This window comes from Oncorhynchus keta, chromosome 26 (genome assembly GCF_023373465.1).
Source record: "Oncorhynchus keta strain PuntledgeMale-10-30-2019 chromosome 26, Oket_V2, whole genome shotgun sequence".
Classification (NCBI taxonomy): Eukaryota; Metazoa; Chordata; class Actinopteri; order Salmoniformes; family Salmonidae; genus Oncorhynchus; species Oncorhynchus keta.
Window position 1 is genome coordinate 18383440 of NC_068446.1, and position 20733 is coordinate 18404172.

The window sequence follows — 20733 nt, forward strand, 5'->3', positions numbered from 1 at the left end:
AGAATTGAACCCTGTGGTACCCCCATAGACTGCCAGAGGTCCGGACAACAGGCCCTCCGATTTGACACACTGAACTCTCTTTGAGAAGTAGTTGGTGAACCAGCGAATTTAAGCGAATACATTAACTTATGCTCATCTAAAGACTACTCCTCTAGATGATGCATCAAGAAATGTTGAGTAGAACTTTAGTTTTTACTTGAAAAAGTGTTACGGTAATGAGACATGTTCACAGACAGTGTTTTTACGTAATAAATACTGAATGATAGTTTAACGTCAACTATTATTTGAAAAAAATATGATTTATAGACTAACTACAGCAACTTATTTAGTCTTTTATTCAAATAATTTTTTTTATAAAGTAAAATTGTATAGAATGACCCGATTAATTTAATCCGGACGCATTTCGGTAATTAGTATTTGGGGTGAAAATGTAAGAAATTCTGGGAAAAATATAAAATGTATTTAAAGATGAACTATGCAGAAATCGCACTGCCAATTAATGGTTGCTAAAATTCTAATAATTTTCCTAATTTCTCTTTTTATGTGACAAAACAAGCAAGTACAGTGTAGAGAATCATTGTACCATCTAAACTGCTGTGAAACATATTTTCCATCACCAAAAATATTGTATTTTCAGCTGTTTTGAAGCTGGTGTACACAACCGAAAGTAAAAGACAAAGCGAAACATAGCAATAGTGCACATAAAACATATCTACTGCTTCTTAGACTTGCTTTCAATAAGAATGACAGATCTATAACACACATTTCTATGTGAATTTGGTCAGGTCACCAAAAAGTTACATATTGCACTTTGCCAAAAACTAGACATCTTAGTCTGCAGAATGATAGTTGATTTTTGCAAATGCATCATAGGTTTTGTAACTCTATTTGCTACAGACATGTTTAAAACTGGTTTCATGCGAATCACCTGTATATGGATACAATGTATCCAAATGGCATTAATCTAATAGCCACTGCTATATTCAACTAGAGCTATCTGACCATGTTCATTGTATTAATTTACTGCCTTAATGTAGGCTACACATTTTATTTATTTATGCACGGAATGCCTGCCTAATGCAGTTTGGTGCACTGGTTCCTGTGATGCTCAGTAGGGTTGTGTTTTTGGCAGCCTTGAAACCATACCAATATGTGTCTTTGTCAGCTGTTGAACCAGTACCGATCTGTTGTTGCTAAGTTGCCCTCTGAATTCTACCGATCTGCACTGACAGACGCAGCGTGTAACCAATGTTGAAACATACATTGGTCCATGGAATAACAAGTTGTTCAGTGGCTCTATGGTTGAACAAGTTGTTCAGGGCAGGCCATGGTAAGTCATTCTCATCCACCCTGAACTGCATCTGTTTTGCCATGCATCTTGTGATATCTATAGTGGTGTCTGCATGCCTTGTCTGTGTCGTCATTGTTATCGTTTGTCTTTAGGAGTATTTGTGGGGAAGTTGTCCTTGAGCACTGCTCACAGCATGCACAGTAGCCTGTTGTCTGAGTTCTAGAAAATGTCCAGTGACTTTTGGTTTGACCGTGACCAAGTTAGGATGCGTGTCAGTCACTCCCCAAATAGTACACAGTTTATTCCTTAGCCTAAACCTGGTGTTCGTTGAACCTGTACAGTGAGGAAATATGTATATGAGGAGATGTGTATTTTGACACCTAAGCCCCTTTTTCATTGGCATTTGAATTAAGGCCAAATTTGAGCTGGCTTGAATGTAATTCTCAAATTAGAGCTGGGTCGGAGGAAACCCTGGCCAGTCCAGCCCAGTTTCACAACTGATGCTAGCCCGATTAAGATTCAGGCCAGTGACGTTGTTCTCAAGTTGGCAAACACAGTTGCTAAGCAACCAGTTGTCAGCTTCTTCAATCAATCAACAGATAAATGTATACTGTTGCGGCAAAGAACTAGAAAGTCGGTTCCTTGGTCCTTTGAGGAGATCCAGACCCTTGGGCAGACACTTCAGTACAACATTTATACAGTTGAAGTCGGAAGTCTAGATACACCTTAGCCAAATACATTTAAACTCAGTTTTGAACTATTCCTGACATTTAATCCTAGTAAAAATGCCCTGTCTTAGGTCAGTTAGGATCACCACTTTAAATTAAGAATGTGAAATGTCAGAATAATAGAAGGGTGATTCAGTTCAGCTTTTATTTTTCATCACATTCTCAGTGGGTCAGAAGTTTACATACACTCAATTAGTGTTTGTTACCATTGCCTTTAAATTGTTTAACTTGGGTCAAACGTTTCGGATAGCCTTCCATACGCCTCCCACAATAAGTTGGGTGAATTTTGGCCCATTTGTTTCATCAGACCAGAGGACATTTCTCCAAAAAGTACTATATTTGTCCCCATGTGCAGTTGCAAACCGTAGTCTGGCTTTTTTTATGGCGGTTTTGGAGCAGTGGCTTCCTCCTTGCTGAGTGGCCTTTCAGGTTATGTCGATGTAGGACTCGTTTTACTGTGGATATAGATACTCTTTTACCTGTTTCCTCCAGCATCGTCACAAGGTTGATTTGCACTTTTTGCACCAAAGTACGTTCATTTCTAGGAGAGCGGTATGACGGCTGCGTGGTCCCATGGTGTTTATACTTGCGTACTATTGTTTGTACAGATGAACGTGGTACCTTCAGGCATTTGTAAATTGCTCCCAAGGATGAACCAGACCTGTGGAGATCTACAATTTGTTGTCTGAGGTCTTGGCTGATTGCATTTGATTTTCCCATGATGTTAAGCAAAGAGGCACTGAGTTTGAAGGTAGGCCTTGAAATACATCCACAGGTACACCACCAGTTGACACAAATGATGTCAATTAGCCAATCAGAAGCTTCTAAAGCCATGCCATCACTTTCTGGAATTTTCCAAGCTGTTTAAAGGCACAGTCAACTTAGTGTTTGTAAACTTCTGACCCACTGGAATTGTGATACAGTGAATTAAAATAGAAATAATCTGTCTGTGAATAATTGTTGGAAAAATGACTTGTGTCATGCACAAAGTAGATGTCCTAACCAACTTGCCAAAACGATAGTTTGTTAACAAGAAACTTGTGGAGTGGTTGAAAAACTTCCGACTTCAACTGTAGCTTCTCTGTTCTGCAGGTGCGTTGAAAATCTGTCCAGCTTTATATTTTCCGTGTCGTCGTTCAGCCACCACTTGGTGAAACATAAGATATGATTGTTTGTTGTCAAGTAAAACGGGTGGCAGTGGGAGTTTACTCACTCGACACCGGATTGTCAAAAGGCAGCCTGATCTGCGTCATCTTTTCCTCTGTCTTTTCTTCACGCAAATGGCGGGGATCTGGGCCTGTTCCCTGGAGAGCAGTATATCTTTCTCGTCAGACTCGTTAAATAAAAAATCATCTTCCAGTTCGTGTTGAGTAATCCCAGTTCCGATGTCCAGAAGTCATTTTCAGTCATAAGAGACGGTAGCTGCAACATTATTTACAGAATAAGTCAAAAAACGAGTTACAAACAACGCAAAAAATCGAACATAATAGCACAATTGGTATTTTATTAGGATCCCCATTTGCTGTTGCAAAAGCAGCAGCTACTCTCCCTGGGGTCTACACAAAACATGAAACATAAAACAGAATGACATAATATAGAACATCAATTAGACAAGAACAGCTCAAGGACAGAACTACATACATTTTTAAAAAGGCACACGTAGCCTACATACAAATGCATACACACAAACTATCTAGGTGAAAAAGGGGAGTGGCGTTGTGCCGTGAGGTGTTGCTTTATCTGTTTTTTTGAGCCCAGACTGTTTATTTGAGCAATATGAGATGGAAGGACGTTCCATGCAATAAGGGCTCTATATAATCCTGTACGTTTTCTTGAATTTACTCTAGATTTGGGGACTATGAAAGACTCCTGGTGGCATGTCTGGTGCGATAAGTGTGTGTGTCAGAGCTGTGTGTAAGTTGACTATGCAAACAAGTTGTGATTTTCAACACATTGATGTTTCTTGTAAAAAGAAGAAGTGATGCAGTCAGTCTCTCCTCAACTCTTAGCCAAGAGAGGGCCTCCCGGATGGCGCAGTGGCTAAGGGCGCTGTACTGCAGCGCCAGCTGTGCCACCAGAGACTCTGGGATCGCGCCCAGGCTCTGTCGGCCGCGACCGGGAGGTCCGTGGGGCGACGCACAATTGGCCTAGCGTCGTCCGGGTTAGGGAGGGTTTGGCCGGTAGGGAAATCCTTGTCTCAAAAAAGCAGAGCATCACTTTATTACGGCCAGACCTCTCCCCATCTTTGCAACCATTGAATCAATATGTCTTGACCATGACAGTTTACTATCTAAGGTAACGCCAAGTATTTTAGTCCCCTCAACTTGTTCAACAGCCACACCATTCATTACCAGATTCAGCTGAGGTCTAGCACTTAAGGAATGATTTGTACCAAATACAATGCTCTTAGTTTTAGAGATGTTCAGGACCAGTTTATTACTAGCCACCCATTCCAAAACAGACTGCAACTCTTTGTTAAGGTTTTCAGTGACTTCATTAGCTGTGGTTGCTGATGCATATATGGTTGAATCATACATGGACACACATTGGTTATGGGCATGTAAAGCGTCAGCCATCCTCTTCGGCGCCATCTTAACATCTGGTGTATCTCCACTCCAGTGGTGATGGAGAAGGTCAGCCTGGGCCTGTCTTTGTGCAAATAGTATTGAAACTTCTTTCGTCAGATAGTAGCCTAATTGAAAAAGAATTAATTTGAGAAAATGTCCATAATATATTCGTAGTTATTGCAATGATAGTGTTTCACAGTATTACTTCCCGCTGTGATATTCGCCTGTTGATTTCTCCTACCGGTGCAGCATCTGTAATCAAAATGGGAAAGCTTTTTTTTTTACTTTGTGGCTGTGTTTTCTAGTGGGAATTGGATTAAAGTGGCCATGAAGAAATCGGTCTGTCATTTCCTGGCTGCTAAATTTGTACACTGTTCGCTCAATTTAAGTTTATGTGAGAAAAGCACTGAATACTGTAGGAAATCATTGTACCATCAAAATGGCTCGGAAATATATTTTCAATCACAAAAAATATAGTTTTGACAGCTGTTTGAAGCTGGTGGACCAAAACCGAAAGTAAAAGGCTCAAGCAAGTCTCCACCTAACACGGAAATGAGATGCAGGGGAGATTTGTTTTGAATGCAGCCTAGCGCTGTTGCAATTCACCTAGAAATCCCCTTCAAGTCACTAGCCTTGTCTGTCTGTCTGTCTGTGCCAGCCAGCCAGCCAGCCAGAGTTGGGCTCAATTCGTATTGACGACAGTCAATTCAGGAAGTAAACTAAAATTACAATTGAATGACTTTTCAATAAACTGAAAAGTAAATTGAAATCAATTTGAAATGAGCCCAACCCTTCTCTCTCTCTTTCTTTCTCTATTTCTCTCTCTCTTTCTTTCTCTATTTCTCTCTCTCTTTCTTTCTCTATTTCTCTCTCTCTCTCTTTCTTTCTCTATTTCTCTCTCTCTTTCTTTCTCTATTTCTCTCTCTCTTTCTTCCTCTATTTCTCTCTCTCTCGCCAGGTTCAAGACACGACACACACCTAGGATTAGTTTAATGTGGATCCAGGAGCAGATGGAAGCTTGTGTTTACATCTGTGGTACCGAAACCCCCCGTCCCAGCTGACTGACACAGTGCCAAGTCTTGGTTGTAAATGAGTTTAGGAGGTGTGGTTGTGTGTGTCTGTGTTTTCTGACTGGTGTGTCACTGCTTTGGAAGCTTCAGGATGTGATTAATCTCTAATCAGAACGTCTGGGAGTAGCAGAGCTGATGGCTAGAGCAGAACCTCACACGGCACCGCCTTGTCCTCTGGAAACTCATAGTTCACCACACAGCCAACCCCAATGAAACCTAAAGCAAGTCCCTAACTCCTTGTCTAGCTTATTCTCAACATGATTTCAGCACTTTTATTTCCATGGCTGATTGATCGTGGCTCATTCTTGTCCCTTTACAGCAGACATGGTGGTCAATATGTTTGGTACATCGAAACCTATCATCGAATCGCTATGCATATAGAATCGTGAGAATCGCAATGCATATCGTATCGGCGCCTAAGTATCGTGATAATATTGTATTGTGAGGTCACTGGCAATTCCCAGCCCTGCCTGCTAAAGACTGCACTCTGGCACAATATATTGTGATAGTTTTTTCTGCTGGTCACAAGGAAATTTGAAAAGCTTCAGGTGGGTCACTGCACAAGAATGTTAGGTAACGACTGTTTCATATTCCTACCATATAGACTCGCCCAGACCACAGGGCTAATCTTGACCAAATATATGTGTGGTTCTCAGTGGCCTTTGTTATTTTTATTTTCCAGGTTGACATTTTGAACAAAACGGCTGTGCTGAGAACATGGGTTGCAGAGGGTTGGTTGCCTTACTGGACATCGCTTAATAAAGTGTAAGAGGTAAGGAGACGAAGAAAAAGGCTGCATGGCATTTGAGGAATGTACTGCACAGTCTATGCAACGACTCCATTTAGACTGGCACCATTGGTGTGACGGGTCTATTAAGTTAATGTGGTCTAAAGCATTTTTGAATGCACGCAGTGACAAATTTAGGCTATTTGTGCATGTAATTTATATTTGATGATTTAGCTATGTGTCACCTTTTGGGGTCTCAATTTTAAATTTGGGTTTCTCAAAGTGGGTATTTGGGTTTGCCCAAGTAGAGTAAAGTCATTGTTAAAATTTGTCCAGGTAATAGGTCAAAATGGTGATAGGTAAGGGTTTTGGAATATATTATAGCCTGACTATCTTGAGATAAATGGTTGGTTCTGATGTTGACGTTTGCGCTGTGACGGTCATGGAGTTTTTGATGACCGCAGTCTCGGTAATGACCGTTTGAATAGCAAAGAAAAACGTTCAGCCTCTATCGAGGCTCTAGTCTAGAGTGTCCGGGTAAATTGTGTTTGAGTGCATTTATAAACTCTCGAAATGGTTAAATGAGTGAGAAATAAATGGCATTGTTGCAATTGTTTTTGAGTGGTCAACATACTCATGATACGATATTATCACGATACTTGGGTGCCGATACAAAATGTATTGCAATTCTCATGAATCTACACTGAGTATACCAAACATTGGCCTCAATTTGTTGGGGCATGGACTCTACACAATGTTCGAAAGCTTTCCACAGGGATGCTGGTCCATGTTGACTCCAATGATTCCCACAGTTGTGTGAAGTTGGTTGGATGTTCTTTGTGTGGTGGACCATTCTTGATACACACAGGAAGCTGTTGAGCATGAAAAACCCAGCAGCGTTGCAGTTCTTGACACTCAAACCGGTGCACCTGGCACCTACTACCAAAGGCACTTACATACTTTGTCTTACCCATTTACCCTCTGAATTGCACACATACACAATCCATGTCTCAACACTTAAAAATCCTTCATCTACATTGATTGAAGTGAATTTACAGGTTAACAGGTGACATCAGTAGCTTTAACCTGGATTCATCTGGTCAGTCTGTCAAGGAAAGAGCAGGTGTTCCTAATGTTTTGTACACTCAGTGTATACTATCATAAATTGGCATGCTTAATTATTTTACCATATGTGTGCAGTTTACAAGGTGCTTGTTTAAAAAATACAAGTAATATGATTACTATTACTAAGTATGTGTATATAGTAAATTGTATGTTTTAGGTTTTCAATATATCAAAATGTGTTTCTGGTTATTGATTTGGACACTTTAAAACTGTTTTTTGACTTTGGGCAATTCATCAAAATGTTTTGTCAGCAGAAAGCAGCGACAGCCTAATTTTCAATTGACGTTTTTTGTAATATAAATGTAACTTTATTAACAAAATGAATTTCCAATGGCATTGTACTTAATCTGGTAAAAACTGCTGAATGAGTTAAAAAAACATGAGGTGATTTATTTATTTTGATCAAATCACCAAAACGGGTTTGCCCTGACTATTAAGTAGTGATGGGGGGAAACATTGATAGAGTTACACTTCCGTTCAAAAGTTTGGGGTCACTTAGAAATGTCCTTGTTTTTGAAAGAAAAGCAATTTTTTTTGTCCATTTAAAATAACATCAAATTGATCAGAAATACAGTGTAGACATTGTTAATGTTGTAAATGACTATTGTAGCTGGAAACGGCAGATTTTTCTATGGAATATCTAAATAGGCATACCGAGGCCCATTATCATTTTGAGCCTGTAATCGAACCCACAAATACTGATGCTCCAGATACTCAACTAGTCTAAAGAAAGCCAGTTTTATTGCTTCTTTAAACAGCACAACAGTTTTCAGCTGTGCTAACATAATTGCAGAAGGGTTTTGTAATGATCAATTAGCCTTTTAAAATGATAAACTTGGATTAGCGAACACAATGTGCCATTGGAACACAGGTGTGATGGTTGCTGATAATGTGCCTCTAGACGCCTATTTAGATATTCCATTAAAAATCAGCCGTTTCCAGCTACAATAGTCATTTACAACATTAACAGTGGCAACACTGTATTTGTGATCAATTTGATGATATTTTAATTCACAAAAAAATTGCTTTTCTTTGAAAAACAAGGACATTTTTAAGTGACCCCAAAGTTTTGAACGGTAGTGTAAGCCTACGCTCATGATGCATATCGTGGTAGGCGGTGGTAGCGGGCACTGTGGGCAGTTGGCATGGCGTATTTAATATCTTCCTCTCCTGTGTTGGCCTGGCAGTGCTCATCTCTCTGTCTCTGTCTCTCTCTCTCCCTCTCTCTGTCTGAACTGGCCACTGTGGGAGAATGGGCAAGTGGTGGGGCTCCTGGCAGCCTCTCCGTCCTCCTGCTGCCATTGGAAACCGCTGCCCTACTCTGACATTCCTGTCTGTGGAGTGTGGGATTCAAACGCAAACAAAGACCCCTTTTGTGCTGTTGGGGCTGCGGATGCATGTGCTTGGGTGGAACACAACTGGGTTGCCCAGCTCTGGGGGCTTCAGCAGCCCAGTGGTGTGGAGACGAGCTGGGGTGGGCAGGGAACTGGGCAGCAGCATGGATAGAGAAACAGTAGCTCAAGGTTTAACTTTAGCCCAGACACAGTACGGATCACTGACTGTCAGAAGAATCATCGAGCCTGCTGTTTTTGTTTGTCAGTAACTCCACTGTATTCTTCTTCTTCTTGGAATTGTCAGCCTACTAATTAGAAGCCATTAACCACAGTGTGTGCTGGTAGCAGGCACACTCTCTTATTGTCTGATTTAACAGGGAGAGGTGTAACCTTTGTGTCTGAGAGTGGGAGAGAGAGAGAGGGTGTATATGCAAAGTGTGGGTAAATGTATATTTGGTTCGTTTCCCGGCAGTGAATGTGTTGATGCTCGTTGGTGGTTTCCGACTGCATTAGATTACTGAGGGATTCTCTGCCACTTAGAGCAGAAACTCTCCTCCTCCAGCTCCTTGTCTGAACGGCTGAATATCTTAAATGTCGGCCTGTTTCTATGGCGGAGACATTTTCCCATCCCCACTGTCAGTTCCCTAAAAGCAGTACTGCTGCTTTTCATATGGTGACACTCTGGCTATCCTACCCCCTTACTAATCGATGGTCCACAAATTATTTTGAGTTTCCGATGGCAGAATATGTCGGGATGGTACACACTGGCTTGGGCTGAGCTTAGAAAGGACCTATTTTGTATGCCAAGGTCCATACGATACGGATCAGATTTTTTGTGTTTAATATAGGTACGTTTTACATACCTCTAGTAAGACCCTATGATCCGTGAACTGTACATGATATAGACAACATCTTGGTGTCATTATACTCCTTAGGCTATAGTGTGCTCTCATATCTGTCTAGATTCCCATTCATTTATTCAACATTAAAAATATTTATCTCACAACTATCCTTTTTGATTTTGCTTATTTTTAGACATTGTCTGTGATCATATTCTCTTCAAACACGTCACGTTTCAAGAGTATGCACTCTGGTACTTGAAAACATGACAATTTTCTCCATATAAATTGACATTATAGTTCATTAACCAAGCACAGCCCTCCTTTTACGGTTGCACATTCAGCAAATCACCAACAGAGTTCCCTTCAAATCCATTTTCCCATTCACTGTGTTGGTGGTGCTCATAAAATTGATCAGAATTAGCAGAGAGGCCACTTTGTAAATCTTATGTACTTATAGAGTAGATATTGTTCCAAACAATACGTCTTAAAAAGGGTACTTTTGAGATTGATTCATATTAATATTTTCAATGTTAAATGAATTCATTCATGTGAATGTGTATTTCAGAAGGTCCATATGTTAGAGCACACTAGGAGTATAATGACACCAAGATGTTGTTCGTGCGCACACAATGTCTCTAGGCAACTTGAAGTCGATAGCCAAAGTCTTACGGCCCTTCGCCGGTGATTGGTCAACAGTAGGGATTCTTCAATGAAGTGTTTGTTGTCATTCAATGAGAGATTCATTGTTTTCATGCATATTTTTTTTACTTGAGAAATACTGTACCAAACATCTTAGTTAGATGCAAACATTTCGCGACTAAGATCTTGTTGGCAAAAATGTCAAAATTAATTACCGATTTCTTGAGTTATCTTAGATAAATTCAGACTGTTTTGAGGAAGTGCATACTGGCTACAGTGTCTCAAGATGGACAAACAGTGCTATTGATGCTTTTTTTCTCATTTTTCTAGCGAAGGTCTTAGAGGTATGGAGGTAGGTCCTCTTTCTGCGGTAGGTAGACCATCATAGGGGGGAGCTCAGCCTCCAACAGAGATATAGGGAGTCTCTCTCTCTGCTCTATAATAGAATAGGGGGATGCGCACTCATGATGGAGCAATTCTCATCTGTAGAGGAATTCAGCGGAGCTATTTTTACCCTGCATGGCGCGGGCGGTTGCTATGGGGTTGCTGATGGGCACTGACGATATGCTGGCGTCTCGATGCATGCGTTGGTGTGCGTGACGACGAGCTGCGCCAAGGATCCACTTTAGAATGAGTCATATCCTCAGAGCTCCTCTGACCTACATCTGAGTCAGTGCGTGCGCGCGCACACACAGCGCATCAGCACAATGCCTGTGAGAGGGAATTGGTGAAAAAGGGTTTGATGAGTGAGATTTTGTAAGTGGGAGAAAAATCGGATCAAATCTAATTTTATTTGTCACATGCGCCTAATACAACAAGTGCATATCTTACCCTGAATTGCTTACTTTGCAATCCCTTAACCAACAATGCAGTTCTAAGAAAATAGAGAATAAAATATTTACTGAGTTCGCTAAAGTTAAAAAATAATTGTCCAGGTGGCCATTTGATTAATTGTTCAGCAGTCTTATAGCTTGGGGGTAGAAGCTGTTAAGGAGCCCTTTGGACCTATTCTTGGCGCTCCGGTAACGAATGTGTGCGGTAGCCGAGAGAACAGTCTATGACTTGGGTGACTGGAGTCTTGACCATTTTTTGGGCCTTCCTCTGACACCGCCTAGTATATAGGTTCTGGATGGCAGGAAGCTTGGCCCCAGTGATGAACTGGGCCATATGCACTACCCTCTGTAGAGCCTTATGGTCGAGTGCCGAGCAGTTGCAATACCAGGCGGTGATGCGACCGGTTAGGATGCTCTCGATCTTGCATCTGAATAACTTTTTGAGGATCTAGCAACCTATGCCAGGTCTTTTCAGTCTCCTGACTGGGAAAGGCGTAGTCGTGCCCTCTTCACAACTTTCTTGGTGTGTTTGACCATGATAGTTTGTCGGTGATGTGGGCACCAAGGAATTTGAAACTCTCGAGCCACTCCACAACAGCCCCGTCGACATAAATTGGGGCATGTTCGGCCCTGCTTTTCCTGTAGTCCACAATCATCTCCCTTGTCTTGCCGTTGTTGATGGAGAGGTTGTTGTCCTGGCACCACACTTCCAGCTCTCTGACCTCCTCCCTATAGGCTCTGTATTTGAGGCTACTAAGAAATGATGAGGGGGCTCCTACCTGGGAGGTGTATTAATCGGTTTCTGTGTATATGAGGGAGAAACAGGAAATTTGCGGCTTCAGTGATTGATGGGTGGCTACTTTAAAAACATTTCTCTTCCCCTTCCACCCTCTCATTTTCCATGTCCTTCCCATTATCCTTCATGCCTCCCTCTCTCTTCTTTTCCTCTTGTCTCACTACTGCCCCAGAGAAGCCAGGATGCATTTGCTAACTGTGTAATTGGCTTTTGAATGTTGTGATATGCTGGTTAGGGACTTGATTGGCTGTTCAGGGCTCATTGTGACTTTCTCTGCTCAGTGGTTGGCTGCTCAGGGTTTCATGGTGACTGAAAGTGCTCTGTTATTGGCTGCCTGTGGAGCTGTGATGAAGTTAAAGGGGAAGGAAGAGGAAAATAGGTCATTGTGTCAGCGGATCAGTGAAGCACTCAGTGACCTCATAGTTATACAAGCACAGCCTTTAGCTGTAGCTACAGCTAGTGTTGCTGCTGCTACTGCAACTGTTGTTATTTTAGAGGAAATAGAAATGTTGCTGTAGCTTTTTAACCCTAATCCTACTCCCTATCATTCCTCTGCTCTCACGTCATGCTCTGTCTGCATGTTTTTCTTCGTGGCAATTCCAGTGTTATGGACTTGCACGCAAAAAGAATGTACAAAAAATATACATTTAAACTTTTATGTGTGTATAATAGCCCTAGGGGGGTGTTTATACCCAAAAAGCTAACTTCTAAATATTGGCATGTTGGAGAAATAAAGCAAATACGAAGCGTTATGGATGTTGTTGACAAGCTTTTAGAGGAGACTGAACATATTAGTGAAAGTCTATACGTCTTAACATGGATAGCCATTTCGAAGGAATGGTTTGGCTGAACACAAAAACTATTTTTTAAAGGTTGTCATTTCCATTATTACTTTAGAGACGAAAAATGACTTACGGATGTTACACCCTCCGTTATGGTTGTTACAGTCTGAAATAGACAATCAAATTAGAAAAATATCCGCAAAAGGCATAGTAACTTATAGGCCCGGGCGGCATTAGTATTTTACTATACAGTATATACTGGTATTGATGCACGCACCGGTTTCGGTTTTACTTTACTTTTTATAACGGTATATCAATTTCTAATGAGATACACCACTCCAGCGCATGTAACGTCTTTTTCTATACTTTACTCCGTTTCTTAATTGAGTCGTCTCTCCCGCTCCTCCTGGATGCCGCTTCCCCATACTCTTCTTATACAAAGCCCTGCACCCTACGCTTCCTATACAAAGCCCTGCACCCTACGCTTCCTATACAAAGCCCTGCACCCTACGCTTCCTATACAAAGCCCTGCACACTACGCTTCCTATACAAAGCCCTGCACCCTATCACTCGAGCACTTGCAGGCAGTTAACCCACTGTTCCTAGGCCGTCATTGAAAATAAGAGTTTGTTCTTAACTGACTTGCCTAGTAAAATAAAATTAAAATAAAATATACAGTGTATTCGGAAAGTATTCAGACCCTTTCCCCTTTTCCACATTTTGTTACATTGCAGCCTTAATCTAAAATTGATTATGTTGATTTTTTTCCTCATCAATCGACACACACAACCCCATAATGACAAAGCGAAAACAATAAAAAAAATAAACTTATTTACATCAGTATTCAGACCCTTTGCTTTGAGACTCGAAAATTGAGCTCAGGTGCGTCCAGTTTTCATTGATCAAAAATCATTGAGATGTTTCTACAACTTTATTTGAGTCCACCTATTGTAAATTCAATTGATTGGACATGATTTGGAAAGGCACACACCTGTCTATATATGGTCCCACAGTTGACAGTGCATGTTAGCGCGGAAACCAAGCCATGAGGTCGCAGGAATTGTCCGTAAAGCTCCGAGACAGGATTGTGTCGAGGCACAGATCTGTGGAAGGGTACCAAAAACTTTCTGCAGCTTTGAAGGTCGCCAAGAACACATTGGCCGCCATTCTTAAATGCAAGAAGTTTGGAACCACCAAGACTCTTCCTAGAGCTGGCCGTCTGGCCAAACTGAGCAATCAGTGGAGAAGGGCCTTGGTCAGGGAGGTGACCAAAAACCCGATGGTCACTCTGACAGAGCTCCAGAGTTCCTCTAGTGTAGTAAATGCAGAGATGGTAGTCCTTCTGGAAGGTTCTCCCATCTCCACAATCAGGCCTTTATGGTAGAGTGGCCAGAGGGTAAAAGGCACATCATCAGTAAAAGGCACATGACATCCCACTTGGAGTTTTCCAAAAGGCACCCAAAGGACTCTGACCATGAGAAACAAGATTCTCTGGTCTGATAAAACCAAGATTGAACTATTTGGCTTGAATGCCATGTGTGTCACGTCTGGAGGAAACCTGGCTCCATCCACACGGTGAAGCATGGTGGTGGCCGCATCATGATGTGGAGATGTTTTTCAGCTGCAAGGACTGGGAAACTAATCAGGATCGAGGGAAAGATGAACGGAGAAAAGTACAGAGAGATCCTTGACGAAAACCTGCTTCAGATAGCACAAGAATTCAGACTGGGGAGAAGGTTCACCTTCCAACAGGACATCGACCCTAAGCACACAGTCAAGACAATGCATGAGTGGCTTCTGAATGTCCTTGAGTGGCCCAGCCAGAGCCCAGACTTGAACCCGAACATCTCTGGAAAGACCTGAAAATAGCTGTGCAGCAACGCTCTCCATCCAACCTGAAAGCTTGAGACGATGTGCAGAGACGAATGGGAGAAACTCCCCAAATACAGGTGTGCCAAGCTTGTAGCGTCATACCCAAGAAGACTCGAGGCTGTAATCGCTGCCAAAGGTGCTTCAAGAAAGTGCTGAGTATGGGTTTGAATGCTTATGCAAACATTTCTAAAAACCTGTTTTTGCTTCGTCATTATGGGGTATTGTGTGTAGATTGACAAGGGGAAAAAACAATTTAATCATTTTTAGAAAAAGGCTGTAACATAATCAATGTGGAAAAAGTCGAGGGGTCTGAATACTTTCCTAATGCATTGTAACTCTGTAAAATCTTTTAAATTGTTGCGTTTATATTTTTGTTCAGTGCAGAGTCACAGTGCAGTTATCACAAAATGTAAACTAAGCAAAAAAAGAAACGTTCTCTCACTGCCAACTGCGTTTATTTTCAGAAAATTTAACATGTGTGAACATTTGTATGAACGTAACACGATTCAACAACTGAGACATGAACTGAACAAGTTCCACAGACATGTGACTAACAGAAATGTAATAATGTGTCCCTGAACAAAGGGGGGTCAAAATGAAAAGTAACAGTCTGGTGTGGCCACCAGCTGCATTAAGTACTGCAGTGCATCTCCTCCTCATGGACTGCACCAGATTTGACAGGTCTTGCTGTGAGATGTTACCCCGCTCTTCCACCAAGGCACCTGCAAGTTCCCGGACATTTTGGGGGGGGGTTGTCCCTAGCCCTCAGCCTCCGATCCAACAGGACCCAGACATGCTCAATGGGATTGAGATCCGGGCTCTTTGCTGGCCATGGCAGAACACTGATATTCCTGTCTTGCAAGAAATCACGCACAGAACGAGCAGTATGGCTAGTGGCATTGTCATGCTGGAGGGTCATGTCAGGATGAGCCTGCAGGAGGAGTACCACATGAGGGAGGAGGATGTCTTTCCTGTAACGCACAGCATTGAGATTGCCTGCAATGACACCAAGCTCAGTCCCATGGTGCTGTGACACATCGCCCCAGATCATGATGGACCCTCCACCTCCAAATCGATCCCGCTCCAGAGTACAGGACTCAATGTAACGCTCATTCCCCTTCGACGATAATTGCGAATCCGACCATCACCCCTGGTGAGACAAAACCGCGACTCGTCAGTGAAGAGCACTTTTTGCTTGTCCTGTCTGTTCCATCGACGGTGGGTTTATGCCCATAGGCGACGTTGTTGCCGGTGATGTCTGGTGAGGACCTGCCTCACAACAGGCCTACAAGCCCTCAGTCCAGCCTCTCTCAGCCTATTGCAGGCAGTCTGAGCACTGATTGAGGGATTGTGCTTTCCTGGTGTAACTCTGGCAGTTGTTTTTGCCATTCTGTACCTTTCCATTAGGTGTGATGTTTGGATGTACCGATCCTGTGCAGGTGTTGTTACACGTGGTCTGCCACTGCGAGGACGATCAGCTGTCCGTCCTGTCACCCTGTAGCGCTGTCTTAGGCGTCTCACAGCACGGACATTGCAATTTATTGCCCTGGCACATCTGCAGTCCTCATGCCTCCTTGCAGCATGCCTAAGGCACGTTCACGCAGATGAGCAGGGACCCTGGGCATCTTTCGTTTCTTGTTTTTCAGAGTCAGTAGAGAAGCCTCTTTAGTTAGTGTCCTCAGTTTTCATAATTGTGATCTTAATTTCCTACCATCTGTAAGTTGTTAGTCTCTTTTTGAATATATTTGTTTTATTTCACCTTTATTTGACCTTGTAGGCCAGTTGAGAACAAGTTCTCATTTACAACTGTGACCTGGCCAAGATAAAGCAAAGCACTGCGACAAAAACAATGACACCGAGTTACACATGGGATAAACAAACGTACAGTCAATAACACAATATAAAAATCTGTATACAGTGTGTGCAAATGAAGTAAGGAGGTAAGTCAATATAGAGGGCAATAGTGGTGAAGTAATTACAATTGAGCAATTTACACTGGAGTAATATATGTGCAGATGAGGATGTGCAAGTAGAAATACTGGTGTGCAAAAGAGCAGAAAAAACAGGTAGGTAGGTAGTTGGTTGGATGTGCTATTTACAGATGGGCTATGTACAGCTGCAGTGATCGATAAGCTGCTCTGACAGCTGATGCTTAAAGTTAGTGAGGGAAATATAAGTCTCCAGCTTCAGCGATTTTTGCAATTAGTTCCAGTCATTTGCAGCAGAGAACTGGAAGGAAAGGCGGCCAAAGGAGGTATTGGCTTTGGGGATGACCAGTGAGATATACCTGCTGGAGCGCGTGCTATGGGTGGGTGTTGTTATCGTGACCAGTGAGCTGAGATAAGGCGGAGCTTTACGTAGCATGGACTTATAGATGACCTGGAGCCAGTGGGTCTGGCGACGAATATGTAGCGAGGGCCAGCCGACTAGAGCATACAGGTCACAGTGGTGGGTGGTATAAGGGGCTTTGGTGACAAAATGGAGGGCACTGAGATAGACGAGTAGAGTATTTGAAGCTATTTTGTAAATTACATCGCCGAAATCGGGGATCGGTAGGATAGTCAGTTTTAGGAGTGAGTGAATGAGACATTGTTGCGAAATATGAAGCCGATTCTAGATTTAATTTTGGATTGGAGATGTTTAAGATGAGTCTGGAAGGAGAGTTTACAGTCTAGCCAGACACCTAGGTATTTGTAGTTGCCCACATATTCTAAGTCCCAACCGTCCAGAGTGGCGATGCTAGTTGCGCGGGCGGGTGCGGGCAGCAAATGGTTGAAAAGCAAGCATTTGGTTTGACTAGCGTTTAAGAGCAGTTGGAGGCCACAGTAGGAGTGTTTTTATGTTATTGAAGCTTGTTTGGAGGTTAGTTAACACAGTGTCCAAAGAAGGGCCAGATGTATACAGAGTGGTGTCGTCTGCGTAGAGGTCGACCGATTATGAATTTTCAATGCCGATACCGATTATTGGAGGACCAGAAAAAGTCGCTGCCGATTAATCAGACGATTTTTTGAATATGTATTTGTAATAATGACAATTAGAACAATACTGAATGAACACTTATTTTAACTTAAGATAATACATCAATAAAATCAATTTAGCCTCAAATAAATAATGAAACATGTTCAATTTGGTTTAAATAATGCAAAAACAAAGTGTTGGTGAAGAAAGTAAAAGTGCAATATGTGCGATGTAAGAAAGCTAACGTTTAAGTTCCTTGCTCAGAACATGAGAACATATGAAAGCTGGTGGTTAACAACAATATTCTCAGGTAAGAAGTTTTAGGTTGTAGTTATTATAGGAATTATAGGACTATTTCTCTCTATACAATTTGTATTTCATATACCTTTGACTATTGGATGTTCTTATAGGCACTTTAGTATTGCCAGTGTAACAGTATAGCTTCCGTCCCTCTCCTCGCTCCTACCTGGGCTCGAACCAGGAACACATCGACAACAGCCACCCTCAAAGCAGCGTTACCCATGCAGAGCAAGGGGAACAACTACTCGAAGTCTCAGAGCGAGTGACATTTGAAACGCTATTAGCGCGCACCCCGCTAACTAGCTAGACATTTCACATCGGTTACACCAGCCTATTCTCGGGAGTTGATAGGCTTGAAGTCATAAACAGCGCAATGCTTGAAGCATTGCGAAGAGCTGCTGGCAAAACGCATGAAAGTGCTGTTTGAATGAATGTTTACGAGCCTGCTGCTGCCTACCATCGCTCAGTCAGACTGCTCTATCAAATCATAGACTTTATTATAACATAATAACACACAGAAATACAAGCCTTAGGTAATTAATATGGTAAAATCCGTAAACTATCATCTCGAAAACGAAACATTTATTCTTTCAGTGAAATTCGGAACCGTTACGTATTTTATCTAACGGGTGGCATCTATAAGTCTAAATATTCCTGTTACATTGCACAACCTTCAATGTTATGTCATAATTATGTATAAGTCTGGCAAATTAGTTTGCAACGAGCCAGGCGGCCCAAACTGTTGCATATACCTTGACTCTGCGTGCAATGAACGCAAGAGAAGTGACACAATTTCACCTGGTTAATATTGCCTGCTAACCTGGATTTCTTTTAGCTAAATATGCAGGTTTAAAAATATATACTTGTGTATTGATTTTAAGAAAGGCATTGATGTTTATGGTTAGGTACACAAAGTAAGGCAGGTGGTTAGAGCGTTGGACTAGTTAACCGTAAGGTTGCAAGATTGATTCCCCGAGCTGACAAGGTAAAAATCTGTCGTTCTGCCCCTGAACAAGGCAGTTAACCCACCGTTCCTAGGCCGTCATTGAAAATAAGAATGTGTTCGTAACTGACTTGCCTAGTTAAATAAAGGTGTAAAAAAAAAGGCCTAATCGGTATCCAAAAATACCGATTTCCGGATGGTTATGAAAACAACTTGAAATCGTCCCTAATTAATCGGCCAACCTCTAGTTAACACCGTGTCCAAAGAAGGGCCAGATGTATACAGAATGGAGTCGTCTGCGTAAGAGGTGGATCAGGGAATCACCCGCAGCAAGAGTGGCGTCATTGATATGTACTTTAATCAGGAGAACAGTTTTCAGTTGTGCTAACTAACATACTTGCAAAAGGCTTTTCTAATGATCAATTATCCTTTTAAAATGATAAACTTGGATTAGCTAACACAACGTGCCATTGGAACACAGGAGTGATGGTTGCTGATAATAGGCCTCTGTACGCCTATGTAGATATTCCACAAAAAAATCAGCAGTTTCCAGCTACAATAGTCAATTACAACATTAACACTGTCTACACTGTATTTCTTACTGCATCTGATCAATTTGATGTTCTTTATAAAATGTGCTTTTCTTTCAAAACAAGGACATTTCTAAGTGACCACCCCAAACTTTTGAACGGTAGTGTATGTCTCATTTGCATATCTTGTTACATTATGTGTCTATATTCAACAGGTAAAGGTTACTTTTGATATAGGCCTATATAAAGAGAAATAATGACCTATTAGGGTGTGGTGCCTGACCTTGTATACTATTCACACTACCTGTAAATATGCAATCCTAAGGAACTAGAGCTGGGCGATATGGCCATATCACAATATTTTTCATATGATGTTTTTTTATGTTTTTTAAATATAAAATATATATATATATATATATAAAGTTCTAAATATGCTTTGAGTAGATCATAAAAGAGAAGTCTGATGTTTGCTGTGATAAAGCTGTCAGAATTTCACTGCACCTTTTTAAACTTGCTGTAAATTGTAAATACATTTGATTTGAACGGATTCTGTTTGAAGAATATTTTCTGCTGGGCATTTTGCAATTATCTGTGTCAGGTCTTGTGGAACCTCCGTTAGGTGCATGCCTGTAATCGTTAATTGAAGAGGGGAAAATAGCTTAACATTGTCAGGGCTGCCTGGTGGGCTAAATGTGCAGCAGTAGCTCAACGCACCGTCATAAAAACTACATTCAAAAGTTAGATGTTTTATTAAGTTAAGAATTTCAAATGCCATGGTAAATCCTTTCTGTAACAATGTCACATGGATAACTGAATTGAATTTAGGCAGCTTTTTCATTGTTAAAATAAGCCAATTTTTTTCTCTCTCAAATTAACACACAAGTGATTGAATCCCGTTTGTATTTTCGATAAACTGTTGCCATCCCTCGCTTATACCACTGTACGCGAACACTTACGTTTGACATTTTTTCTATATTTATTCCCACTGGACAATGACCATATCTTTCCAATTCTGTGCACGTTAATTTTATAGTTTTGACAGATGAAATGTATATTTAACGACATCACCAGCTGTGTCAATGCGCCCTTGTTGCAAGGCTACATAATGTGGATAGAAACTTGCTGCTGCTTACATACATGGTCACGTTGAGAGTTCATTAAACCTGTAACCTTATGTTATGGACAGAGACCTTATTCTCTGTGTGTTATGTGATGTGTTTGTGTGTGAGAGCCTGTGTGTCATTCTGCCTGTGTAGGTCAAATGTATCTGTCACATGCAGAGAGCAGCAAAATGGGCATAGCTGAAAGTCAACGGCCGGTGACACTGCCCCCCCTTCTATCAGGCACTCCCCTCATTCACCTAGACACTCAGCCACAGCCACCACACCCCAATGTC

At 41.6% G+C, this 20733-nt stretch overlaps 1 protein-coding gene across 4 annotated transcripts in view; it reads left to right on the top strand.

The window, feature by feature from the left end:
- Window positions 1–20733, top strand: part of clocka (clock circadian regulator a) — a 60321-nt gene that overhangs the window by 9637 nt on the left and 29951 nt on the right. For 2 of the 4 annotated variants that reach the window (XM_035737190.2, XM_035737188.2), the window contains exon 2: window positions 6339–6428. The exons of 1 other annotated variant lie outside the window; for it this stretch is intronic. The gene's annotated coding sequence lies outside the window, so the exon portion shown is untranslated. The remainder of the gene's footprint in view (window positions 1–6338; window positions 6429–20733) is intronic. One more of the 4 variants, XM_035737191.2, reaches the window with a different exon arrangement.